Source organism: Sinohyriopsis cumingii, chromosome 6 (genome assembly GCF_028554795.1).
Source record: "Sinohyriopsis cumingii isolate HCF-2022 chromosome 6, ASM2855479v2, whole genome shotgun sequence".
Lineage (NCBI taxonomy): Eukaryota > Metazoa > Mollusca > Bivalvia > Unionida > Unionidae > Sinohyriopsis > Sinohyriopsis cumingii.
The window spans coordinates 161,585,923-161,608,128 of record NC_142966.1 but is presented as its reverse complement, the minus strand read 5'-3'; the positions used below and the strand labels follow the sequence as shown (position 1 = coordinate 161,608,128).

The following is a 22,206-nucleotide window of genomic DNA, read 5'->3' as shown; positions in this document are numbered from 1 at the left end:
AAAAATCTCATGCTGCTCGGAATTTTCGACATACTAGGTTCTTTCCAAATTAGTGCATTCTTACAAAAACTAAAATAAATAAATGAATATGAAACATTTACTTCTTTTATACTCTTTAACAGTTTGTGTTTTTTTAATGCAAATTGTTCCTGTATATCGCAGTACAACTTCCTGTGATCTAATATATTACAATACGTAACTGTTGGTGATACCAATACAGGAATATTCCGGTTGATCACTGCATGACGATGCACGTATAGGTTTATGTTGTTGAGAGAAGAGGCTGCAACTTGTAAGTTCCTCAGTGGCTTTATCAGTTTGCACTTCTTACATGGACGGATGAGCTAATATTACAAAAGTCTGTGAATTCACGTAAAACTTAAAATAATAATGCTTAATACCTACTTCAAAAAACTGACAAATATATCTTTGAGTTCAAGCATTTATTAATCAATTATCTATCATTTACTCTGTAAATTGGCCTGTGTATAAAGTGGGGCTGGGTTGAAGTGGGGAATAGGTCCATGCAAATGGAAGAATCGAAAAGAGGAAATTTATACAATCAAAAACGCAGCATGAGTTTTGAATTACTTGATGACATTGAAACATGACAATAGTAAGGATTGACCTGTGAGTCATCAATAATTCCAATGAACAGAACCCGTGAAATTTACCCAGATAATTCGATTTTGAAAGTAAAGCTGTCCTGGATACCCCACTCATACACACTAGATTTGCTATTGAAGCTAAACATTGTTGGTTTGGTCCATTCGTAAATCTGTATCTTTTACCTACAATAGTTTGGATGCTAGTGAATTGGTCTAGAGTGACATAACGTCAGCGGCTTTTGCGTGATCAGACCAGGTTGGTCAGCCTGACAAACGTAGTTATCGCTGTCGAGTGTGTGAATGTGTTGGGTAGGCCGTAAGATTTACCTGCTAATATGAACGAATATATACAATTGTTAAATCAATACGCATTGAACAATAGGATATTGAACTATCAGCAAGTAATATAATCAGATTGGCGAGCACGACGCCCAAGAGGTTACAGGGTCGAATCCCGACTGAGCCATATTATGGACTTATGAAAACGGTAATAGCAGCTGCCTCGCTAGGGGCTCATCATTAAGATGTTAGAGTTAGGACCGGTCGGCCCGGTATCAGAGTAAAATATGACTGGGTGGGACATCATGATACATGTCTACGACGTTATGCCCCAGTGCTAAACATCACTATCAACTGCCACACTGCAGACATCATTGTGATATGTCTGAAACATTCCTCAAGCTACGTTAAAAATCCAGATCTCGACCTTTCTCTCACTCTCTCACACACCCGCACACACACACGCATACTTGACCAGCATGACATAAATATTCATCACCTCCACTCAGCTCCCAACGAACGGAGGTTCACTTTCTGTTTAAAGTTGAAAATGTAACAATATTCGATGAAGGAAAATCAACCAATTCATTTTCATCATTTGACTATATTACAGTTTAGATCGTATCGTCCATTATACCAGTACTATGTTTATATACAGTAAAGACTTAAAACGACTCAGCAAAGTACTGCATTATGATAGAAGCCACATGGAATCGAGTCGTTTATGACTTAAAATGTATATGTAAACTTACCTTGTTAAATAAGTATAAATAAAAGCAGACATTACTATGTGAAATATAAGTTTTGTAGTCATTCTGGTTCACGATATACTTGTCTATGAAGATTCACCCTTTCCCTTCAGACATTTAAATCAATCTTGTCTCCATAGCGACAACAGCTATACACATGAACCAGATCCCTCTCCTCACCCAACTAGGAAATAAAAATGTTTATCCTGCTGTTAAGTGTGGTATTTGCTTCACTGTCCTATCCTATGTAAACCGTCTACATGGTGTAGTCTCGTCTAGTATGTACATTGCGCGAGTTATAATCAGGAAGTTAATTCAATAATATCTTTTTCAAACTGGTAAATTGTTGAATCTGGTAAGAGATCCCTACCTCTTATTTTGGTCTCATATCCAATACATCTTACATCATATATACATGCATGCATATTTCGATACTGAATTAGGTTGTTTCTAAAATGCAAAAATTTGATTTAAATTTGATTTGGAAATCAGACATTTGACACAAACAGACACACACACACACACACACATATATATATATATATATATATATATATATATATATATATATATATATATATATATATATATATATATATATATATATATATATATATATATATATATATATATATAACTATGCACGTACCTAGTTACACATCTTAACGTTTCGTAGATTTGTGGTCGAAGAGTACACGCGGTCATGTACACATACATAACTACCCACTTACCTATTTAGCTATCTACTTGCATTCATACATGTACGCATACACACGTACCGGTAGATTACATGCCTACAAACGTTTGCCGGATAACGAAATAATGGTTTGATATATGGTGTTCAGAGTCCTTCACAAATGTGGCAAAAGTCTTCATACAAGCAAACCATAAATATTGTTTATACGTAAACGATCCATGCATAGGTATGCCAGTTAGATACCAGGTTCCTACAAGAAGGAAGTTTTTTTAACACAAAAGCAGTTCGCAAACAGCGCGTCCAGTTTATATGTGTTAATGCAATTGCATTGACTTAATCCCATGCTACTAACCGGCTGTAGTCTGAATGTATAATAATTATTGTGTAGTCAAGGAATTAAAGCAAACAGGGTTCACCATTGATTAAGATGCTCTTTGCCTTCAAGCTCATACTGACTTGGAAAAAAAACAGTATATTAAACTAAGACCAACTCACCCACCACAAAAATTTAAATCAAGAACATAATATTATAATAGAAATAATATTCCTGGGTGCTTATTTATGGAGTTATAATGTTACTATTAGTTAGGAAAAATTCTTAATTAGTTCAATTATTTGATTAAGCATAGAGTTTCATGCTAAAGACTTTTGATACGTTAGTTGTTAATGTTGATACTTAACTATTTTAAGCAATGTTATAATTAAACATCTTTTGCTTTGAGAAAATATTTATCAAACCAGAGCAATGATAATCTCAATGATATCAAGATATCCATCGAAAGCTTGTTCTCACTATGAAAAGACGCGTTTCTTATTAGTAGTAATGTTGGAGTAATGTCTGAAATAAAATATTGGCAAGAACACATACCTTAATATGCAAAACAGTTATATTTTTCCCTTTCTTTTTAATAGTCAGGTTGACCTTATCAATGCATGAATAGCATGGTTGCTAAATTTGCAAAAATATAGGGCTCGAAATACTGATTGATTACCCATGTAACTTAAAGCTCATATTTTAAACAAATAAAAGTAATATGTTCATTAGTTGGCCGTACATTTCATCCCTTCGATTTTGAATCCCATTTATTCGGACATTTATATTTTCCTCCTTCTGTTAAACAGGTTGACCTCCTTGCTTATACTTATCGGCATGACCTTGTACCACTGGGAAAATACATACGGGATATGAAAAAAATAGGAAGTACGTTGTTTTGAACTATGATATATTGATTGAAGTTAATGAAAATGATAATGGACACACAAATTATATCCATTTACAAACCAAAGTTTGTATCTCCCCATATTTAGTACCCTATTTGTTTCATACCTACACCAATAGAACAGTTACCTTGCTATAAATTAATTTTGGTCCGATAACGATAATTGAAATCACAATCGTGACAAGATTTTTTCCCAATAAAAGCTAATGTCTTCCCATAAATACTAATAAGATTTTTTAAAAATATTTTTTTATTCCAGTCAATTGAGGCGAACATGAAAAAGGCATTTTCTAATATTGATATTTGTTAAAGGTCTGAAATTGGAGTGTGCGCATTCTTTAGTGAATCGCCATATAGTTATAAAATTCTGGACAATGAATTCGATTTAATTTTATAAAGGTGCAAACAACGCAGGATCGATAAGATATTTCAATTTGCTGACACTGAACTGTTGATATCAACCGCTTTTTATTTTTTTTGATCAAGAAAGGATGACTTTCATGTTGTTAGAAAACTCATTTCAAGTAGCATACAATCTTGATAAAATAACTCTGGAAACAATATCATTGTAAGATTGATGTTAAAAATACCCAATTATTTTCTCATAAACAAAACTTAAAAAGAAAGGTTTAGTTTCCGATATTATATTAATGCTATAAGAATTAAATATGTAATCCATATTTGCAGCCAAGAATTCATGCCATCTAATTTAATTTCTCTGCCTTCAGTGTTTTTCGCTCAATCGTGCTAACACGGTTTGTTCAAAATATCAAATTCCGAATGTTGAAAGAGTATAAACAATGAAAAGAATGATATAACGGTCTGGAACTTGTATCATCCTGTATACATATAAGCACAATTATGCCTACCAAATTACATTTATATATCTTACAAATAATAAAGGTATTATACATCTTGATATATTGTATACCCTAACACAAACTAATATTACCTAATTTGGGAAAATTCATTTTCTCAACTTAAAGTGATACCAACCTATATTGTGTGTGTGAGTGTGAAAAACATAGGTTTTGCCTCACCTGTAGTGAACGTAGCTTGCGTGTGCATGGACTGTGCATAGGTGAATATGTAATAGTGTTCCACATATATATGCAGGAACTTATCTATCATGAAGTAAGAGTCTTTTTACATGATGTGCGTGATTACAATTCTTTCAAGAACACGATGTCTTTCCTCATTCACATATCTGACTGTGCCAGAACCTGTTATGATACTTCTTCAAGAATTGTGTCTCACAGCATCTGTTACGTTTGTCTCACTTAGGAAAATATTGTTTTCTCAAAATAGTACCAACATCCGCTTTTGTTTAAACTAATTACAAGGTAAATATATCTATAACTGACTCTAATTTGCCGATCACGACACAATATAAAACAGAGTTGCAGAAACCAGAATAAAAACCCCAATCAAACGTCATTGAATTAAAATGGTCATGGCATTATGATTAACTAGTTTTCTTCAAGTAAGCATAAATGCCATTCGGAGAGAGAGAGAGAGTGGTGTGTGTGTGTGTGTGTGTGTGTGTGTGTGTGTGTGTGTGTGTGAGAGAGAGAGAGAGAGAGAGAGAGAGAGAGAGAGAGATTATTACAATCTATTGTGGCCAAGTGAGTGACAGTATGACAATACTCTGGCATATAGTTCTCTCAAGATAATTTCCATCATATTTGAATTTTGAGTGGAAAAACACATTTTTTTTTTTCAAAATTGATTATGATCTACCAGTAATGTTGTATGCCCTGCATTACTTAAATATTCACACATCATCCGAACAAGTATGGACCATTTCACTGTGAAAATAACCACTTATACCCGCCACAATATACAGAACCCACTTTACTAGCTTCCACCTATAGCCGCAATTACTGTACCTTTATAAATATAGTCTTGATTCTGACATATAGGGTTGCAGAAATGAACGTTTCCGTTAGGATCCGTTTTTCCAGAAAATGGCATTGTGACCTAGGTCAAGTGGAGGGGTATATAACATTTTTAAAACAAACTTCCTCATCTCTGCTATAATTCGAAGTAGAATCAATCTTTATTGTTGTGTTCCAATTTTAGTATGTCTGAATTTTTTATTTCTATTATTTACTTGAAGTACAAGGTGCTCATTGATATTTTGGCTAAATCATTAATTTGGAGTTATCGTTAATTCTCTGAAGGACGTTTTGAATTATATTATTGTGATCCATCAACAGAATGTTAACACTTGCCACAATTGAGGCCATTGACATATCAGCACATTCGCGACTACATGCACATCAGCACATTCAATATTGTACTTTTTTGTAAAAAATATGGATTTCATTTGGGACATCATAAATTGGGGAAGAGTGATATAAACTTTAAGACTCTCTGGGTTTTAATTTACGGTACTGAACATTATTCCTATGAATTGTGACTTTGTATTCTAGGGAGATACATTATGTGCCATATGTTATAAAACTTGTTGGTTTTCGATCATTTCTACTAGTTGTTTTAAGAGCATAGATTCGTAACGCAACCTTGTTTTATTAATTGTGTATATTATTATAGGTTACTCTGCCAATTTCCTAAGCAAACTCATGCCTATGGTGTCGTTGATTGTTATTACGTATTAAAGGTTATCATGAACTTTTTTCCTCGATTTGAATTGTGCATCTAAAATATAGCACTGTATCCTGTTCTGTTTCATATTGTCCATCTTAGTAGCAGTTTCACGCCTCTTAGTGATAAAGCAATAAGAAAACATAATGAATTGTGAGATAACAATAATTGTAACGTAAAAAATTATTTTTGGCTGATACAAATATTTTGTTTTTAGTCATATTTATATTTGATAATTAAATCATCATATGTATATGATCATACGATAAACACTAACACTTTTGAAGCTCTTGATATAACCTTGCAATGACATATTCCACCATCTGAAAGTGACATGAGTGATATACAAACCTTCTTTCCAAACGGCTATAAGATGATTCAGGTATAAATATTTTGTTTTTACTTCGGTTGTAGTTAATTTTACGCAACATGATTAAATTTAAGATAACAATGCATTTAAAATTTAATAGATTATTTATAGTGTTTTCATTTTAAAAAAATACAACAACAAGGAAATTAATCACATATTGAAATTTTGTATCTTTAAAACTAAAAATGGTTGACGAATTTTAGAAGTATGTTACAGAACATAATTTTAATGCATGTACATTGATGTTGCTTTTTATATCAGAAATAAGGTACACCTTTTAAGAATATCACTCTAATTTATTTAAACCATTTCACTTGCCTTGGTTGCAATGAGTTCCTTTCCATCCTGGTTCACACCCGTTAGGACATGTTCCATCCGTTTTGTTACATGGCTGGCCATGGGCACATTTTCCACATGTATTGTTACAGAATTCAGTAAATCCGGAAAAGACACCATCGGTACACTCTGGAGGTTTGTTAAATATAAAATATTACATTTTTAAAAAATAAAATTTAGCAAAAATAAAAATATGATAAAATTAAATAAATTCAGCATTTATCTTCATCAGATTTACGAATGCTAATATTGCTTTGTCAGAATAATGTAGATATGAAGTTATAACAAATCATGAGATAACTTAGATTTAAGAGGATGAGCAGGAAACATGCATCATTTATCATTAAGACAAAAACACATCTTGCAGGCGGGGGGGGGGAGGGCTTTACAAAGGATAAATAGTTCTTACTTTAACATGTATCTAAGAGGTAATGAGTATCATAATATTACTCACTCACCTGGTATAACAAGAGTGTCATACATGGAATTTAAATAGTTTGACCCAATAACAAAAACATGAACCAATCTTGAGATGTGGTTTCGCTTTTGTATGTATGTGATAAATATGTTTTACATATGAAATGCGACTCTTTAATATGCTACATTCTTAGTACTCAGCAAAACAAACAGCCAATTTCGCTTTTCTTCTCTTTTAATCAATTTACCCTTGCTTAGAATTTCTTTAGTCATTTGATATTTTCACTGTAATTAGGTTCATAGATAAATTTTTATATATTATCAAAGCATATCAACGTTATTTCAAATGGTTATTTAGAGCTCCCAACACAACTTCGAGGGCATATATTTGTATGTTTGTTCAACTTTCAACAAAATTAAATAAGCATTATTGCCCATGAAGTTATTAATCAAGCTTATAAATAGCGTGAGGGCCAGTTCATACGCGATATTAATGAAGTACTTCAAGCAAAACGAGTGGAATTTTGGACAACGGTTCCGACGAATATCTCGTCGAGGAAGAGAACAAAATAGTAGATGTGCTGCTAAAACTATTGTTCCAAAACTCACCTGGCTATGAGTTAATTACTATTTCTTCTGCCATTGATATTGTTTTAATGTTTATGGGAATCTCCGCATCATTAATGTATCTGATTTGTTATTCATTTGTGACCACGTATAGTGTAAAATATAATAAACAACTTACCACCATCAACAATAACTTCGCATATGACCAATATATCGCTCAACCTCACCAAAGAGATGAAACGGGCAACGGTATAATTAGGTCTAGAAACATATATGTTATTAGCTGATGAGATCACCACTAATTGATGGTTGTACGTCCACGAATTTGAGCTATTACCAAGATACAGCTTAAAGCCAGAAAGTTGATCATCCCCTAAAAGAAAAGTAAGAAAAAGGTAAGCATTTAATTTCATAAAGCATCACATCTTCACAAATAAACACAGTATAATAGATCCTGTATAAGTCAATACTATTGTACGGAATTTGTGTGCAAGCTTCTTCAACTCGAACACCGAAACATGATCTGCGTCTTATTAGAGGATTGCGCATAGACAATTATATATACTTTTCCTGTACATGAATGTTATATTAGGTACAAAGTTTTAATCATATTAAATTAGATGCTGATATCTGTGTGAAAAATTTTATATTGACGCCGAGTTCCTCGTTAACTGAGATTAGGGTGTGTCTTTTTAGAGTATTGCGCATAGAAAATTATACATGTAATTTAGTCGATTAATCATTTTTTTTAAATAATAAAATTGTGTCTACCTTCAATGAACATGGATGAACTTCACTGCAAAATTAAAGATCTTAGTCAAAGATCAGTTTAGGTGTGGATGGAGAAAACAATTTTTCCCCGTAATGGCATTATTCTTTTTGATTCAGATTTATTTTCTATCTCTTGACAGAAAGACATCTAGGTTTGGTGAGTTTAAAACAACAATTATTTTGTTTATATTACTTAGGATACTCATTATAGCCATGTCTTTCATTTCTTATAGAAAAGATTTTATGAGCTATACTCAAACCATGATGTATGTCTCGTGTTTTAACATATTAATATTCATTGTATATTGCTGATTGGTGAATTCAGAGTTCGTTTGTGTTTTGAAAGCACTCCCATACGAGCTTGTTCACGCCCATTATTCAATGTATGCAATGAACATTGACTTTGAACTCTATCTTTCCCTGAGCTCTATTGAACAGTTTCAGACCTTAAAAGACATGCATTTTTCAGGGCAGTTTCATGACCAAATATTGCCCTTTCTTATATCGGCTGACGATAAAGCTAGAGGAGTTTTCTTAGCCTCTAAAATGAACATTTCCAGAAACGACCATCGCACTGAAAGAAATATTCTGAGTTCGTTCACTGTCAAGTTTAGGAAACCCAACTTTAAAGACTATGCTCTACTCACCACTGTGTATACATGTTCCTTATATATCAACATCCCATACTAGTAGTAAATCTAAGACAACAAGATGGTCGACTTGATCATTACCCTGGAACGGATTGTTTGGTAAAACATGTTCAACGTGATCTCAGTGTGATCAATGTCCTGCTGTATAATCATCACTCCTTCTAAATTAATCAGTCAACAATGTGAACATTTCTTAGATGGGACCTTTGTAAAACAATAGTTTCATTTCAGGAATCAAAAAAATGACTTCTCTATGAGGCACCATATATATCGTGATGCTGATTCATTAACGAAATTAAATCAAATTGGATCGATCTAGGGGCCGTTTCAAAATATTAGCGGAGTTCGCCAATGAGTTCTATAATACAATTACATTTGCTTCCTAGACGTGAATCAGGTCAAATGGCTTATTTGATGCCTGGGAGGAGAAGATAAAGATCAACCTGCAGAGCAACTGAATTGACCTACTAGTATTGCTCATCACCAGCCGCCGCCCGAAAGAGCAATAAATTATACTCCATACGACCTATCTAGGTCTGATGAGCATTGACAAGAGACTATGAGTACGTGGGTGCCTTAGAAGTAGAGGATTCAGTAGGGAAATATTGCTCATGCAGTGAACAAAGCCAGAATCACGATCAAAATTCCCCTCTGAAATATAAAAGTCGAGAAAGCCAAAACATGCATCTCTTTTGCGGTTCCTTACCATCTCTATCCACCAGACTTACAATACATAATTCAAAAACATTGAACAGAAGAGAAGGAACATCTTGGCCTTCTATTTTTCAAACTCACATTGGGCGAGGTGGATGGAAACAAAAATGTGGGGGTGGGTCGCGAAAACCTTTATATACTGACACGCAGCCAGATGTTGCTGGGAGTTGGGGACTCTGACAAGTGTATGTCACCGCGTGTACAAAATTGTGATGTTTAGCCAATACAAAACAGCTCGCTTGCAGTGTTTTGAGCATTCATGATTCAGATGCAGTATCGATTATACCGCGTCCTTCTTGAACTGGCTGGGGATTACATTTATATTGTTGTAGTATCAGTTGTCGTTTATCAATTCACACTCACAATTGCGTCGTTGAATGTTTATGTTGGTAATACTGATGGTCTATTTATTATCTAAGGAGAATCACAGCAATCCGCAAGACCCACCCCATCCATAATTGAATTTCGCAATTATATTTAAAAGTTCAATGCAGTAAACATAGTATGTTTTAGACAGATTTGGTCATCCTTGGCTAATTTAAAAACAGCATTTAACCGATCTACTTTTCCCCTCCTATAATATTCAGAGGTCTATTCCAGTTTTGTAACCATCCTCTGGACTCAACGGTGGTTTATATGGTCCGAGGGTGCACTGGACACTAACGATGAATTTGGTCTCACATCGCCAGTCCATACTATGTTCAGGTAAAGAGGTGAAATACTCCTCTAGTCTTAATCGCATCGACGTCCCTTGATCCAGATGCAACTATGTGTAGAAGTGTTTGCTCAAAGTCTATCTTAGATTATGAATTATTTCAATGGTCGGATATACACCGCCTTGTACGTCATTCAACCTTTATATAGATGAATTGAGCCGTGTGTTCAGAACAGTTATTTCATGCGTCCTTGGATTGCTATTAATCCGAATACCACATTTGTATATATAATACCCATTTGGGCTGGCATTCACGCAACCATAGGGTTTATATCTATTTTCCCGCTGATTTTCCAGATCTCCTTTCTTAAACTCATGAGGACGGACTTCAGACATTTCATACTAAACGTTTCTGATCTCATGTATTAGCTCGAGATTAGTTTGTAAAGACATAATTTTAGTGTTTTGTGTTACCACTATTGCCAGAGTGGCTAGTTTCCTGGCAACATCAGAAAGTTTCAATGAAATTTTATTGGGATTTCCATATAATGATTCAATGGTTTTACTGTCACTGTGGAATTCACTAATTGATATATCGGCGGTACCAACTGGATTGTGAGTCTGTATATTTACCGGTCTTGGCAATTTTCAGTTCCGATTGTAAAGTTTTAACATTATTTCCCGTTGATTCCAGTGTGGTTGGTTTCGTAGAGATATCGGCATGGTTTATTTTAAAAACACTGGGTTTTCCCAAAAAATTTATCGACGGTTTTAAAGCTGTCCAGGATATTTTCACGTAAACGGGCAAATGTCTTTACATGTTCGTATATATATCACATTTCTGCACAGCAGTTAGGATGTATACCTATGTTATTTCAACGCTTCATGGTCTCGTTCTGGTTTGCGCACAGCAACAACATTATTTGTGTTCATGTTGAGTTCTCCCGCATGGTATTGCGGGCGAGAGAAATAAGACTTCATATTTCATCTGCGAGAAGCGCAAGGGATATATCAGCATTTCTAATTTTACCTACCTCGTTGATTGTGGCGAAATTGCTGGTGACCAACGGAGGCATTCTAGTACTAAAATCAGTTATTCTAATATTTATACTTGTTATCTGGCCAAAATTGATTTTGAAATATGACAAGTTTTTCCTTATTTACTCCAGTGTATACCACTAATGTGGTTAAATCGTATTTTGTGTTCAAACTTTGATGCGTTCATGCAGGCAGTTATTTTTGCCGTCTCTCCTCTCTTTTGATCATCCATAAATATATATGGTAATGCTATTATTTCAATTACAGCAATGTTTGATGGCCCGAGATGATGGTTATAAAATTCGATGTGTCCTTATAATTGTGCAACGCGGTCACCGGATTGGTTGAGTTTTTCACGGCAATAAGTGCCGCCGCTGTAACTTCTGCCCCACACAGAGTAGGATCTACCGCGGTTTGTGTTGACAGCGTAGATACCCATAGCGTTTGAACGCTTCCACTCGCGGCGATGTACTTGATAAATTATCGCGGTATCATCGGACAATAACAATACAATATATGACGTTGCGTGGATTGATGTAATATGCAACCATGTGAGTAGTGGGACTATCATTGGAGTCTAGATTATTTATTCATGTTTCATGGGATTGTTGCGCATCAGGTAATTTATCGGGCATAAAAGGCACCTCTCCAATACATTATTCGATTTGTTTGTACCGTTTGAAGTAAATCAAAATTTGACGGCGGTGGCCTCATCAAGACTGTCGTAACCAGTTGCCGTGCACTTTGAACCTGTCTAGCATGAGTCTCAGACCCCGGCCTCGTTCTTTTCTAGCACGCACACCCTTGTTTGGTTTTTGTGATATTTTAGTATCAGCATATTTTGCAATAACGGTTGCAATGGGAGTGGCAACGGCTTTGCAAGAGGCCATCAGAGGTAGTATTGCTGCCGAAAGGGACGATATTCCGCCAGAATTGGACGTATGCATGATCTCAGACCATTTAACAGTAAAGAACCGTCACTGACTCCAAGTCAATCAAATGCCATGGGTTTTTCATGAGCATTTAACCTTTCATTGTCGTGAAACGCTATGAACACATCTCACGGAGCAGAAACCTATCGGTGTTCTTTGATCTACCACATGAAAAACACACTGAATGCAATTTGAACAGTATACGAAGCCATCGACAGCTATCGAAACGGAGAGTGACCACTTCCTGACATAAAACTTAGTAGTGGACAATTTTGGCAATGTAACTTTTTCATCACCGGCTGCAGCATCATTGCAAATAACCTCGTTGTCAGCACAGCTATAAGTTTGGCCCCAAAAATAACCTAACATTTCTAAAAAGCCCAAAGATGTGTTGCGATTGAACTACGCAACTAAATTGACCTCGCCATTAATTTGTGCTCGTTGTACTGCATATCCCATGCTGAAATTTTTATTTAGCGGCGATGAAACAGCAAATGGTAAAGCTGGGTTTCCATCGTTCCCTCTACCTTAGCATCATTACGGCGGCTGAAGCGACAAAGGAGTTTTACCGGCTATCCAAATCTGCTGTAATCATCATTACTTGTGGTGTCGTTGGATAACATCATTGAGGGATTATTGCTACCGGAATAGTCATCGAAGTACAGCGCAAGTCCAGGCATTGTTGTTCTCACGTCACCGTTGTCTATGCATGTTTTTTTTTTCCTTGCCGCCGATGATGTATTTGGCTCTGTTAAGTAGCGCCGTCATGTCTTTGTTAACAAAATCAGTTTCTCCGCGACGTACGGATTGACATCTTGCTTCTCGAGAGTTCCTTCGACCTCAAAAAAGGCTTTAGCGTGCAAGAAATACCTGTTTATATACCGAACCTATAAATATAATTGTTTGGCACATGAACATAAATAGAATAATGTCAATAATAGCGCTTAGACTCATCCTTATAAACTGGTTCGTCCATTTCAAATGATGCAACTGATACACGTTTGATGTTATTTTATGTTATTTCAGCAACTTAAATGTTGCGGAGATTTGCCATCTCAGTTCTCTCCGTGGTAGCCCTCACCCTGCGACAAGATTCGCCGTTATGTTTCCCGACTGTTGTCATTCAGGCAATAAATTGCCTTAGGCATTGTTGCTCACCAAATTACTTAGTCGTGCTGCTGATGCGACAATGATGCTTTTACTGTCCTTGGCAAGCATTTTGTTTTGTTTATTGGCAGTGGCAGACCGCTAGTGTTACGAAAATTAATGGTCCGCGTAGATTTGTTCAGCGCAGCGACTGGCAATTTATTCCTGTCTCCAACTCCAGAAACTAATCTAGATAATCTGTCCTATATCACAGAAATCCCACGCCAGGCGGCAAACAGCCCTGCGTCAATTACCTTAATCTTAACAACCCCAATGACCTTCTTACCGATTTTGTGGCCACTGGAAAAATTCTGGCGAATAACTCATGAGCTCAACAGACAGGCAAGCGTAAATTTACAGCTCGGACTCGGTTGACGGAGTAATTGTGAACGATTTTCATTATTTATTCAATTAACATCAGGGGCTAATTGTAGCTGAACATTACCCCGTCGTGCCAATGATATACAAACTAACGGGAAGTGTTTCTTTAAGAAATGAAGCAAACGCATATCTCAGTATGTCAGTGTGAATCTAACACGGCAATAAATATTGTTATGACCATTATCAAGTCGCACAGAGATATATTCAAGGAAAAACTATACAAAATCTATCCCTTTCGCGATACACTCTGCCATCCAACGATGAAAAACTTTGATGGCGTCCCACCTGAGATTTACCTTGATAGTGTATATGATGGACACGATGTCGGGTGCAATGTGACGTCTATCGCTATCAGGAGAATTTTCCACAGTTATTTTCCCCCACAGTTTTTTCCCAGTCGCACTCGGGCACCGTTTTGATTGACGATGTACTAATGTCAATTCGGTACCCGGACGGTTTTATCTACATGTCCGAATCTAGTGTCGGCACATGAACGAGAATATTGTCCTGTTATTGTGCATATACGCCATTTTTAAATTCAGCAATGATTGTCTCGCAAACGCCGCCTAGAAATGCTATTTAGGATTTATTGATTTTCCTTGCGTTTTTCATTAAAACAATAGTGTATTATTGACTGGTATCCCACCAAACGGCACCGACGTAATGTTGAGCAAGCTGTAATATAAATGGAACTGATCCAATTCTATCTCAAGTGTGCTACCGGGTGCGCCATACTCGGGCTGGGAAATACAACATCAGATTCTGGCATCATTTTCGACATTGGCACCATCGCGTTGGAACTGTAGTGGTATTTACAATTATTCTATCAAGTGGTGAAATTAATCTATTCCTATTCAACGTGCTTCCCATTATTGATATTAGCAAGTTACCTGTGTAATTGTGATGACAAATAATTTAATTTCGGCGAGGACTTTAGTCACTGTTGTAAACGTTGTAGTTAATCACCCCGTTGACCAGCACGAGGATGATATGTGAGTCCATGATTCGACTCGCGTTCAATCGCTGACAGGTTGCTGATGCTTCTTTGATGGTATGGTGGGAATTATTTCCGGCCAGTAAACTCCGCACGAGGGTTTCTAATGGATGAACGTCGACGGTAACATTATCGAGAAATTACGGTGTCGCGATTGCTTAACACCGATGGGGTTTATATCCTTATTTAAATGGGAGGGGTCTCATTATGATTTTCAATCGGTTTTTATACTCGATATTTTAATCGACTTTCAGCTGCATGTTAATTTCATGTTTTAACACCATTTATTCAGATAATGTAACCCCTTCCTCTTTTAAAACTTTGGCTCGTCTGGGCTCATCATCATTTACCCTAGTGAGACGTCAAATCTCTCGATAAACCCATCTTAAACAGTCCTCCTTTGATTTATGATTTTTTAAGCTGCAATAAATATTTATCTATGTTGTCATACTCACTCGCGACTAACGTGGCGATTTTCTCAATACTTTTCTGCCGGGCTACCTCGTTATAAATTGTAATACCGTTTCCAGTTCTAATTAATAATCTGGTGATATTTCATGCGCAGACATGCAAGCGAAGTCACCAACGTCTTCCCTTGCCTTTTTCGTGGCGATTGCCGCAAATAGATATAACCTGTTCGTCGTAGCATTCTCATAACGAGGTTAAGTAACAAATGGGTCTTACCGCAAACCAATGGTCATATGATTATCTCACTCACACTATTGGGTGATGCCAAATGGATTATTACAGGTGGATTTTTATTTTGTTGATAAATTGTTAACTATGAGAAACTAATCGCGGGATGGTAAACGTTCTTCAGACAATTTATTGTAATTGTTCAATTAATTGTATGTGGTCAGTTTATTGACTGCCATAGTGATATGAAATGCCCACACGTTTATATTGTCTGCGATGCAAGTGTTACGTGCACGCAGTAGACTGACATATAATCACCGCGATAAATAAACGGAACCCAACCACAAGTATGTGTGCGCGATGTGGCATGAAAATATATAAATGTATGTCGACGGCAAACAAGTTGGTTGGCTGCAATGCATAGTCATTGTGCTAGGCGACTATGGCCGCCATTAACGAAATACCCAGTAAGGAAACATTTATCGGGGTCTAATTACTATCTGAATGGGACTCGACTGAATATTTTACAACATCGAGATCCTCTCGATTGTGACAAAACAGCCATGGAGACTGATCGCGGATGTCACCGACACGATCTTACATTCAGTAACTGTGATTTAACTCTGCCATACAAAGTTGATCGTGAAAAAAGAGGGAATTGACTAGGGTCTTAAAAACATATTGGAGTGTTAACACTCCTATGATGGAATCGATTTATTACAGAGCCGTGGTTATTGGAAAGACACCACAATGTTTGCAAATAAGCAAATGCCACTCGCGTTTAAAATAAAATATATTTCCGCTATTTGGTTGGTGCGACAAGCATTTATGTCAGATTCACTTAGCGGCATCAAGAACTAAATCCATGGTAGTCGTTTGACGTCAAAACACCCAATGAAGTTCACCAGGCGGATATGTTGGTTCTGTCACAAGAAGGCTACACCGTTGACATAGAAAACGGCCACCGAGGTCGCCGGCACATCCAATCGCATATTCGTGCGTGGACCATTAAGTTGACCAAGTCTGACGCAGGTTCATCAAGGCTGAGAATTTCTAGGATACGTAAACGCGTTTATGAAACATAACAGGATCAAATTATCGCAAGGGACATGATGGTGTTTAAAACGATCAAGTCATTTTCGAACAATTTAGCCGTATACTTGCGGTACGATTATATGATGGCAGAAAGACTTTCTGCGGCCGTAGCCGCATCAAACAATTAAATTACGAACACGACAGCGATGAAACCCGCCGTGGCTAAATAATGACCACTGGAGTCGCCGAGACCTATGTTGAACTAATATTGGCAGGCGCCAGAATGGCTCTAGTTTGATATCGATAAGTATCTGGAGATATAGAAGGTGGAACAATAATTTATACTGATGTTATCTGAAGTTTAACAACAAAAAAAAATTAAATGTGACCCGTCGCAGCAATAATTACGTTGATGTGTGAGAGAAAAGTTGGTAGTGGTACCGGCGGATACACAGTATGATCACGGAGGGTGATGCATGAACAAAGCGATATCTCAGCGTGGCAGCACACAAGGCTCATATCACCATGTCGCCGGTTACACCCAAGGAATATCATGATGACGTTACCACGTAGATAACCTCGTTGATTATTAACAAGATCCAATGATTATTTAGTTGTTGTACCAAGCCCATGGTGTGATCCAGGCGAGGTCACTTCAGTCAGGAAAACTCCGCTGGGTATCATAACGTCAGTAAGATACATTTTGTTTGCTATCATGATGCTAATTTTCTGCGGAAGCGGTTGAGACAATTTTTTGTTGATGCTGAACAACGCGCTTTTGAAAATGCTATCAAGTTCAACGTGTGCGATTTGTGATACATACTGGACCACCGACATAGCAAGTTATACAAGATTTGACGATTCTACGCGATCGTCAATGAACAAGAAAAGCTGTGAGCTCTATATTGTTAGACGATTTAATCCATGAACGGAAGTTGCGTATGCAGGACACCATGGAGTCGAATCAACGCTCGTCGCATGCTCAACCAAACACAACAGCATCTTGATTATACAATTAAGTTCCAGCTTGAGGTTTGTTTCCAATCCTGTAATTGGTACTTTGATTTGTTTTCCCATAGTATCCACCGTCTGTATACGAGTGAGGCTTATTCGTTTGGGTATCTGTCCTTATGAAACCTTAACAATTCACACTGAAGAGTGTCACGTGATTGTTTACCTGTGACGATCGCTGATATCGCTGGGAACAAGATGGCACGAAAGTCATCAAATGAGTTTTTCACGATCGCCTCACGCATTTTTTCACATCTTTTCAGGTGAGATTTTAGTCGCATTTGTAACTTTAACTCAAATAGTTTATTATCTGTGGTGCAATGATCGTCTAGATCTTTATCACAATCATTCACTTTGGACACCAGCCTGTGATTTGGAGATTTGCAACAAATAGGTGGATACTGACATTGATTCCCACACATGATTATGCAACAAGAATTATTACTCAACCATCATAAAATCATTTATATCGTGTCAACGAATTCGGTACATGTCTCGTCCCATATTATGATGCGATGTATATACTCGTTATCCATACGTACAGTATCCAATCTGGATTTTCCTTTCCACGATAAATTTGTGAGGTAACTTGACGTTGTCTCATGTCGAACGCAAGTTTCGGTGTAGGGTTAACGCGACGAGGTTTGAGTCATCAACCAAATTTTGTATGCAAGTTGATCTTGAGCTTAGTTTTACCAGAATCAGCTGCCTCATTTAGATACATAACTTTGTGACTTGCAACTGGATCATTTACTATATGAGATTTTGAATCCGTGGAAAATAATGTTTCCGAAAAATAATAGTGTTGTTCCTGATATTTTGCAGAGCGGTTTTTCTGTCCTTAACATCACCGGAGTAAAATTTAACAAACACTTGCAGAGAAATTGCAAATTAGCCGACCACGCTTGGGCTTGATGTTAGATAAGTTTTATGGCTACACCGCTGTTGAAAGATTTTCAATATCTGTATTATCCTGTGAAATCAATAACTTCACCGGTTATTTTCGTGATGATAACTGGCGTCTTCAGTGACCGTTCCAATGAGTTTAGCACCTGTTTTTCCAACATTGTTTTCTCACTGAGATATTCCCGCACATCTATGCTCAGTAACACTAAATGTTTGGTCACACGTGCTGTCGCACAGTTAATTTTACCGCCATTAATAAGGCAATAAATTCTGGTTGGGATTTTCCACGAGGGAAACTCCATATATCACAGTGCAGCGGTAAGTGTGAATGAATTATCGTAGTTGATTCTGTCAAAGCCGTTCAGAACTCCAAAGGGAATCTGATGTGTTATCGTGACAAAAGACGCACCGTGACGTCGTTCCACCCGTATATGATCTAATGTGTTCCTCATAACACAATCTTCATTTTATCTCTTGGCGATCAATTGTTTTCTGAGAAAGTATATATTAACCGGAGGAAGAAAAGATCAAACAGATGCAGGACATGTGTTGTTCGTTCTGGCATTGTAAACTCGTCGCTCTTTCTGTATTTCAAAATATCATGTGAAATACACATATGCGGCATTGTCAACGACGAATTCTTCCTTTGCATCAAGAATATAATGATGTAGTTCTGAAATTTATTTTTGGGTGGTATGACATCGTGACGTACACAAACGATCAAGATAACATTTTACAACTTTCTGGTCACTGAGAATAGTATCACGCGCTGCGTGAAGGTCACTGAGTTGTGAATTTGAACGTGGTCATATAATGTTCGTTCCAGTATGCCCTAAAAACCTATTTTGTGCCCAACGGGCTATTGAGTGACGACCTGATATTGTCATAATGTATATACAAAGACGTTGATATCTCTAATAGGAAAGTCATATCGTGTACAAAAATATCAGTGAATAATTATTTGGGCAGAAAGGTTTTCTCGGCAAAAGAAGTGTCAGCATATTTCATTCCTCCTCTGCAGTCATTGTCCGTCAACTACCGTATAATCTATAATATATATTGCCCTACGACTGAAATGTGTGTTCATCTTTTTGCGAATATCGTCGAGATCTGGTGAGTTTTATAACCATTAAGTATAATTTTAGTTATCACTGGGCCATAAAACCAAGACGGGATTGTCTCCAATTCACATCAGCACATATATCTACATGTGACCTTGATGAATAAATGTGATAGAACAATCAAGGAGATAAATCGTTGTCGTCTGTTGAAAATGAACATCATCCAACTCGCCAGTAATGATATTATGCAACTTTTTTTCCATACGTGATCGTTTTCGAGTTCTTCTCTTTTTACTAATGTCATCGCATGCTGTGAGGATGCATTTTGAGTTGTCGTTAATTGATCATTGATAGTGACATTATATAGATATTGTTTGATATTTCTAATATAAGGTTTCCTATAATTTATTTATCACATTTAGCTTGGAACGCTCATACGAGCGGTCCCATCGTTTTTGCTCACCATAAAGGTATTAGTCCGAGAGCGCCAACCTAATATATTACACACGGAATAGGGCCTCAACCCTTTCTAATTATATCAGCGTGTATCCAACAGTACTTGAAGACACATTATTGATCACAAAATGTGGAGCCACTTACACTTGTTTCATCCAATTACACCTTTTAGAATTATAACTTTCTAATTTATTTCAAGTGGGAAGGCTATGGAGCCATTTTTTAAGCGCGCTGACGTACACGTGTCACACTGATAACAAACCCTGGGAAAGTGTCCGGTATAAAAAAACTCACGACTAACGCAATTTGTGTGTTGCTGTCCGCCGCACCCATGCAGAGTAAAACAAATAGAAGACCAAGGTGCCCCGCTTCATATGTTACTCATTGGAAACAGATTATTCCGAACGTCTGAAAATCATATTTCAAGATGTACCTATGGTTCGGCTACATGAGTTACCTATACTATCCAACACAAGTTAGGACGTCGAGCGAAAGCACAACGTATCTCATGACTTGCTTAATCTGTATCAAGTAATATATTTATGAAAACGTTGACTGCAGAAAACGAGTGAATAATCTAAAGTCACATTCGCAATAAAATAAATGAATAAAATAAATGGTAAACTTGCCGATCACCACAACTCAATCGACATTCAACAAATAGTGTTGCTTGTCCTGAAGCAACTATTCCATTTACTCTGCCTTTCTCAATCCTTGAGAATCATTAGCTTCCCAATGAGGTCGAGGCAATATTTTAGTCAAACGACAGTTTATGACCTGCACGCAAATCTCTGCGACACTATTTACCGATGTAATTTCTTTTTTCATTTTATGTGAAATAATAATAATAATAATAATAATAATAATAATAATAATAATAATAATAATAATAATAATAATGATAATAATAATAAACGTCTACAAACTGACTTGTTAGACTGTTAACATGTTTAGAAAAGACCATTAAAAGCTGACAAGCCTCTCTTGATGAGGTTAAAACGATCAAATTTTGAGACACAACTATACCTTGATTTGTTTGTCCGTAAACCGTGATGGTCTTTACAATAATGTTGAAGCCAATTTCAACTTCCCAGGTATGGTTAGCCTTGTCTACAAAAACAGCGGTTGCGCTACATGTCTTTGACGTTATCGCATTGCTGCCATCTATGTTCCCATCCACAGCCTTATCAGCAGTCCAGAGGAAATTCTCAAAATATAATGTTGTTGACTGGACTGCAGACTTATGTAGAGCAAAATTCATCGTGCCTTAGAAAAAAAGGTATTTCCTTTATTTATTTATTGCAAAAAGATTTTGAATAATGTTTGCTCTATTTGAAATCCCGTCCGTCCATATATCAATCCATAACACCAATATTCATTACAATGCCTACCATTTCTGAACTATAATTCTATAACAGTTTTGCCCAGCTTGGTGATAACAATTATTCACTGTTCTGCCTCATATAATTTACAGCTGCATCCTTTGACCAGAACCCAGGTTTACAAATGGTACAAACTATCCAGTTAATATTGTACTATGTTAGGACATCATGGTCTTAAGTTAAGTAGCAGAAAGAAAAGAAACTATCAAAATTAGTACAATCAACAAATACATTTAAATTTCTATGTTACGAAATTACAAAGTGAACATTTAAGAGGAACGTATTGTATTGTAAGTTAAACTCCAATATAACATAAATGTTTTATCACAAGTTAAACAGGATAGAATGAATTTCAATATTGAATGTGCTAACGTGCCAATAGTCTTGAATAGGATGTTGTACCGACAGTTTTGATGGATCACAATGATACCAAGTAGTAATTTTGTCCAAAATATAATGATGACTATGTAATTCAAATGACCAAATTTTAAATAAATTATTACTGTCAAATTATATCTTAACAGAGCTGAAAACGACTCTTCAAACCTGTCATAAGTAGGAAATAATAATTGCATTCACCACAACCTT

The 22,206-nt window shown here is 36.4% G+C and overlaps 1 long non-coding RNA gene across 1 annotated transcript; it reads right to left on the bottom strand.

Moving 5' to 3' along the window:
- Positions 1–6,858: 6,858 nt before the first annotated feature.
- LOC149798408 (uncharacterized) lies at positions 6,859–21,493 on the bottom strand. Its single transcript, XR_016421627.1, has 3 exons — positions 21,263–21,493; positions 8,029–8,223; positions 6,859–6,995 (listed from the first exon to the last, which is right to left on the bottom strand). It is a non-coding gene; the product is annotated as an uncharacterized LOC149798408 (long non-coding RNA).
- Positions 21,494–22,206: the final 713 nt, after the last annotated feature.